General features: G+C 37.1%; 1 long non-coding RNA gene across 1 annotated transcript; it reads right to left on the bottom strand.

Moving 5' to 3' along the window:
- Window positions 1–267: 267 nt before the first annotated feature.
- Window positions 268–6,351, bottom strand: LOC113479493. The gene is made up of 3 exons (XR_003398283.1): window positions 6,295–6,351; window positions 5,099–5,149; window positions 268–366 (listed from the first exon to the last, which is right to left on the bottom strand). It is a non-coding gene; the product is annotated as an uncharacterized LOC113479493 (long non-coding RNA).
- Between the last annotated feature and the right edge of the window lie 772 nt (window positions 6,352–7,123).

Below are 7,123 nucleotides of genomic sequence, written 5' to 3'. Positions count from 1 at the left end.
GGAGTCTGCTAGAAAAACTGCATCTTACACACAGACATAAAATAAAATAAAATAAAATAAAATAAAATAAAATAAAATAAAATAAAATAAAATAAAATAAAATAAAATAAAATAAAATAAAATAAAATAAAATAAAATAAACCCCCCTAGTTATCCTTTCTCATTTATCAGGAATACTCTAGCCATGAATAGAGCTCCAACTGAGTTATCTGTTTATGTAAATTACCTTGAAATTATTTTTATATTATACAATTAGCTGGGAGCTGGGTTGCATCTCTCTTGTGGGTATGGTAGCCAGCAGGAGAAATCATCTCTGCACTCCTGGTGTGTTGCATGTCTGCTGCCCCAAGACCTTCCACTCTGGGCCTGCAAAATATGCAAATATGAACAAGCTATTGACTCAATTTGTTAAACATTTCAGGAAAGTGGCATCAGAGTGTGAATTTCCATAGCCCTCACAGTAGCTCTTGTGGACAGTACTTGCCCATTTAGAATTATGTCTTATTTCCATCCAGAAGGGAGAGTGTGTTTTTTGATATAATGAGACACTTGCAGGAATTAGCTGGTAAGGAAACCCCCCTAAGCATTTATTTTTATTGTAAGGCACAAACACTTTTAAAATTCTTGGGCCAGTGTTCCTATTCTAGCCAGTTTAGTTTTAAAGTAATTTGAGAAAACCCATCTTTATTGCTTAAAAATATGCCTTTAAAAATATCCTTTATAGCCAAATTTTGAAACAGCTGAACTTCTGTGGAAAAAACTTAATGATCTACAGTTACAGTATCCTGTAGTTGCAAGGAGCATTTCCCCCTAAATGTAAATGTTTTACATTTGAAAAACAAAGTTAAGCAAAACATTATTCTGCTTTCAGATTTCAAATGAGTTTTGGCAGACAGCATATGTTCCCCAAAAGCATACTTTGGGGACTTGGGCTTTGACAGAAGGGAAGCACTAAAAGGATAAGCAACTGAGTGATATATTCCATCTCTGTTTTTAGTAATGTTATCATTTATAGCATTTACAACAACAACAAAATGATTATTCACAAAACCACAGCTGTCCTTCAAACTACTCTTAAAACTTGTCTCTATCATGGTGCTTACAAAAATTTGACAATGGTTAGGCAGATTATATTCTGCAATTGCCACTTATTCCAAAAATGAGAATCATTTCATCCCTAACTATTGTTTCTTCTATCTCCTTTTTGTACTTGCCTTGTGAATAGGGACTAGATTTTGCTATATGTTCCAAAACATGTAGGTAATAATGATGGAGACTCTAGATGAAGAAACAGGAAATAGAATAATGTTTATTTTTAAGACTAAAGCTCAAGTTCTGAGTTATAGAGAACTGAGCAAATGACAGCAAATGGCCCTGTATTTACCTTAGATAATAATTTACTCCAATAAATTATTAAATTATATCTAATTGTTTCTCTTAGGTAAGTCTATCATATTAAATAATCTGATGTATGAAATCAGATTTAAGTGTCAAGTTGAAAGAAATCCAGTGAAAAGGTCTCTCCAGGTATCATTGGAATGCCAACATTAAACTGAAGATAGGAACATAATTAAAAAAAAAAAAAAAAAGCAGCGTTTCCAGTACAACCCCAGCAATTGTTTTTGGGATAGATCACAAGAGAATTTCAGGCAAATAAAGAACTCTTTAGGTGTATTGCTGAGATTCAACATCATCATGAAAGCAACTAGTTTTCATCAGCTGCCTTAAAATCCCTTAGCCATCACTGTTTCCACCACAAGACATATAAAACCACGCTTGATTTCAAGACTAGTATGTTTACAGCTCCAGGGGTAAAGGCAGCAAGATTCATCTGTCACCTTGTCTCCACCTAGTACAGATCTATCCGATAGGTGTTCTCAAAATATCTTATCACACCAGATTTCTTAACACACAAACTGTGAGGAAATGTGGAGGTGAAAAAAGCTGTCCTAAAATGCCAGGGCTTCAAGAACCGTTTTCAGTACTGGAGAATCAGCTTTGAAATTTCACTGAAATCTGAAATGCCTCTCACTGGGACAGGGATTTCTAACTTCCAAGACAACAGCCCAATCCTCAGACCGTGGGCATGCTCTTGACAAAACTGGATTTCTCCAGTTCTGAACATCTGGGGATAGGGAAGAAGAGAAAAGAAATTGAAACACTTTCTCCATCCATCTAAAAACAAACCAATGATCAGATTTTTTATTCATATCAGTGAAGTGTTAGAGCGCTATATAGAATATTCTAAACAAAAATCTCCTCTGAATATGTATATAAAACCTTGAATGAATTTTTGAGCACTTCTACAACTTTAGTAGTAACCCATGAAGTTCTGGGCTGAAATTGTTCAAACGGTAGCTAATATTCAAATAAACCCATCAAAACTGTATTTGCAACAGACTGGCATCATGAAAAGAATTTTGGATAAAGGGGAACAGATGAAGAGAAATAGCAAAGAGAACTCAGAGGAGCTGTCAAAGTCCCCCAGGACAGTTTTAGACAGAATTAGGACACCATTTGCAGGGAAAGTTGTTGTTATGGACACTGAAGGCTCATCCCCAGCCTCACATGAAGGAAGCAGTCAGAGAAGAACCTGGTTGTTCATCTCTAATTGGAATTCAATTTACATTTAACTTTCCCATAACCTGTTGGTTCCAAATTTTAAAGTAGAGCCTCAGATTGGACTTTCACCTGGACATGTATCCAGGATTAAATAGAAAAATCTTGGGGAGCACTCTTCCTAGCAAATCTGAACAAAACTGGGATACAGAAGCACATACAGGATACTGATCTATGCTTCAGGGACACGAGAGTTAAACACAAACACTCAAGTTAAATACCGACAGATAGCATTGGGTAGGTGCCAGGACAGGTAGAAAGACACCATCTGGGAGGTGTGATACCTTGGCAAAGCACATCCCCTCTACAAAGAAACAATGGCACACAGCAGGTTTACAGCCTTAGCATGGTGTTTCAGAGCTTATCTCAGCATCCCTGCTGCTGAATCCCAACTATAAATTGCAGCACTGACTTGTACCTGATTTTCCCATATCTTTGGTGAGTGCCGTAGGCACCTTCTCTTCCTTTTCTCTCCTCCCCAGTCTTCATGGCCCAAAGCTTGGCATAATTAATCTTTGATTAGAGATTAAAAATAATTTTAGATGAAGTAATTGAGGCAGATGGTTCCCAGAATACCACAGACTGTGGTGTTGGGGTATTCTTAGTGAAAGCCAAAAATTTTTAAATTCTGCACCAAATAAGACTGATTTTTTTATAAATTCCAGTGGGACATTAGACCATGGATACAGATGATTCTTTGTGATGAAAATGAGGATACTCTAGCACAAAGTCCAGCTGAGAAGTCAGACCCTGAATTCTCGCTCCACCATTTCCTAATTGACATTTTCCCGCCCAGCCTGCTATTGGCCCTGTATCATACAGCTTCCAGGGCACAGTGTGATGTTACTCAGCAAGTTGGGTATGCAAATTTCAATAGACAATGCAGCGTCCAAGAGCTAGGGGACACACCAAATTTCATAGCTTGACTGAGTCTTTGCCAGTACTCAGTCACCAGATTATTCTGTAGTGATACAACAAGTATTTTGAACCATCTGCAGAGTAGGTATTATTGGTTAAGCAGTCAATTCATCAAATTACTGTATTTCAAAATTGTAGAGTCAATATACCCTGGCTTTCTGACAGAGAGTGGGAGTAGGAGGAGGAAAGTAAATATTCCCCTTAGTACTAAGAGACTGAAGAGACATCGTTATAAATGCACATGGAAATACAGAACACTAGAAACTAGCAACCAATTAAAGCTCTTATATCTGTTTTTTATCTCTATCTCAATCCTTATCTTATAAAACCTTTCAATAGGAAAGGAAAGACCATTCTAAAGGCAGTAAGTGGAGTTTGAGGTAGATAACTGATTATAAAGTCTCCAAAGGCATCCAGGGCTCTCAGAAGTAAAGATGTAATTTAGAAGTTGATAATGTACCTCTGAGTGCTTCAGCCACAAAACTCTCCACATTGCTCTAGGTGATCTAGAGATACTGGCAGCAAGATAGTCACCTTGGTTGAGATCTCCACAAAATTGTTGTCTTCCTTCTGAGTCTTGCAACAGCAACACACAGTGCAGTATGGAGCTGTACAAAGACATTTGGCCTTTCAGTAGCAGTCAACACCTTAGACCAGTCAGCCTAGAGTACCCAAATGAATTGGATAAAACAAAGTGATAGTAAAAATCCTACTTTCACCAAAAGAAAGAACTTCAGTGATTTAGGCCAGTGCTTACTATACTAATTTTTAACAGAGGCTTGCTGGCTAAAGGCCAGGTAGACACCTACAGCAACCACAGCCACAAAACTTATTTGTACCAAAATGATTCAGTTCTTTAAATCTGGCTCTAAAATTACAGTACAATAAACCAAGGCACAGTCATGTGTCGAACTGCAACAATAATTTCCCTAAAACCAGAGCTGGCAACACACTTTACATTACTGGCTTGCATAAGCACCTCTTCTTCAGACATTTTAATGCACCATTCAACAAGTCATTGCAGGCTGCTGTGAATCTGTGTGTATTCCAGGCAGCAGCTGTTGGGAAGCCACACAGGTCTACATGTAAATCACACAACTGCAGACTTCCTGGGAGAATTAACGCAGGTCAGACCAAGATAATTCTTGTATTAAAGGAAGGAAAGGAAATGTAAACCTAGGAACTACACTTGGTTAGGTAATGATGTAGGCTTTGTGCATTTTCTTTAACCGAGTAGTTAAAGTTCACAGACCAGCTTCAGGTAAAGAAACTGCCTGGAAATAGTGGTGCTTCAAGTTTATTCTTTTTTTCAACGCACAGCCTCAGGATAGGGTAAAAATGCTTTATTCAAAACTACATTTTAATTAAAACAAGATAAAGGGGAAGAGATTTTTATGTATAAATAAAAATGTTAAAGAGAGCAACACACCTGTCTGAACAAAATTCCAATTAGATTGGGCTAAATTTGAATTTGAGAGCTGGATTTGGGTTAAAGCGCAAAGGTTTAAAAAACTCTTTCAAAGACACGCACATTTTGTCATCTCAAAAGAACAAGTTTTACCTTTCTCTGAAGCCTTCTGGCTTTCTTGATGAAAATCTGAAGTTGGCCACTCTGAAAAAAAGTGTGTTATGGAATCGAAACAAAAATCTTAATGATAAATTCAGGCATTTAAACATTTAAAAGCTGAAATGTTATTCAAAGCAAAATTCTAGCAACCTTTGACTATCTGCTAGTTCACAGCAAAAAAAAAAAAAAAAAAAAAAAACCCCAGAATAAACAATTTAATTATTAAGAAAACTAATGAGCTGGAATGTTTTTGATAAACAAGGATGGGTGGTTCAGAGAATTTTTGTATTCAAATCTTCTAAACTGGCATTTACAAACTTCAAATGCATTTTTATGAAACTAAATTTTTTACGGAGAGATCCAAAATCTCTATTGTCCTGTTGCCTCTCTCCCTATAATATTGCCTATATCTTCCGAGCACAGCACCTAGACCTCGTCCTAGTTTAGCTTTAATGAGCATTAAAATAAACCAATTCTTCTGTGTAGAGCCAAAATACAGTGTTTCACATTGAAACTGGAACTCTCTGAAACTGCTGGTCAGCTGCATTCATCCACCTTTAATTAAGATTGCTGCAAGTGTAAGTATTCTCAAACTGTCCAAACATGACCAGCTGAGGAAATCAAGTAACTGGGGTCAGAGACTCTAACTGGAAATTATTTTGTGTATTAGGAAGATATGAAAGAAGATAAATGTTGCAGAGAGATGGCTCAGAGAGAGAAAAGCGGTACCCAGGCAAACTCTGGCAGGACAGTGCTACAGGGTATCTCCCCTTGGAAGAGGTGGGGGCAGCAAGAGCTGGAGCTGTGACCACACGTCTCCTTTCCTCTTATGTTCAGGGAGATGCCATTTTGTACATTCCCAAAAATGAACAGGAGAGCACGAAAGGTGTCACAACACCTAATACACGGTGCCTTGACTGCTGTCCACCTCTGCAGGTCAGGGGACTAACGAGGAAGAGGCTGTCAAAAGCTTGGGCACTTTCAGTTATTCATATCTCCTTCTCTCAAGTATATACATGTACTAAAAAAAATTCAAATACATTTTTAGTCATCTTCACGCTGCATGCACGTACATATATAAAAATACACACACAGACACACACACGATGTCTCTTTAGAAGCCATAAAAACAGATAAGCCATTCTTAGTACAGCTCCAGAGCCTTCTGGAATTACATCAGTTCTACACACATGCACTCAGAGAAGTTGCCATCGCGGCGGAGACCAGTCTACTTGCAACCAGCTGCCAGCCAAGCAGGAAACAAAACTGGGTCCTTGCTCCAGAATGCCTGTAACAAAAATACAAGATGCAAAGAACTAAAGGAAAACTAAAGCCTCACAGATACTGGAAAAAAAAAAAAAAAAAAAAAAAAAAAAAAAAACCACCAAACAGGTGTCCTGTTCCAAAACTTCTACTTCCAATCTATAAAATGGACACTTTTGATGGACATCAGGTTGTGTGTCCCTGGAATGAAATATGGATCTATAGCTTTTATGAAAGTAAAGTATTTCAAAGAGGGCATGAAAGAGAAAAGACATTTTAAATATAATACCTCTCTCAGGAGGAATCAGTCTCAATGTCAGTTCATGACACTGCAGACTTTGATGGTGCTTTGACAAATATTTTCTCTAAGGTGAACTATAAGTTGGTTTAGTTTTACCTTTTTTTTCCTTCACTTTTAGTTTATGTAGGAATTGCACTGAAATGACAACCTCTACTCCCTCCAATCATTCAGTGATCAGAGAATAAAACCCATTTATTTTTATTAAACTGCTACCACCTATTAAGGTTATCAAGACCATTAGCTCATGAGAAAATATTGTGTTCAATGTAATTTTAATTTTTACCTGCAAGAAAGAGCAGAAGTAAGATACACTTAAAAGAGCAGTATTAAGTTGTATTTATTAATTTCCTTTAACAAAAAATGTTATTTGTCATTCTGGCAAGCTAATAAAAGATGCCCTGATATTTTCACTTTACTCTTCCAATTTTGGAATGGCCTGCAGTTTTCAAGATGTT

Source organism: Athene cunicularia (assembly GCF_003259725.1).
Source record: "Athene cunicularia isolate RWA chromosome 4 unlocalized genomic scaffold, athCun1 chr4_part2, whole genome shotgun sequence".
NCBI lineage: Eukaryota > Metazoa > Chordata > Aves > Strigiformes > Strigidae > Athene > Athene cunicularia.
Note: the sequence above shows the minus strand (reverse complement) of the source record. Positions and strands in the feature narration are given on the sequence as shown.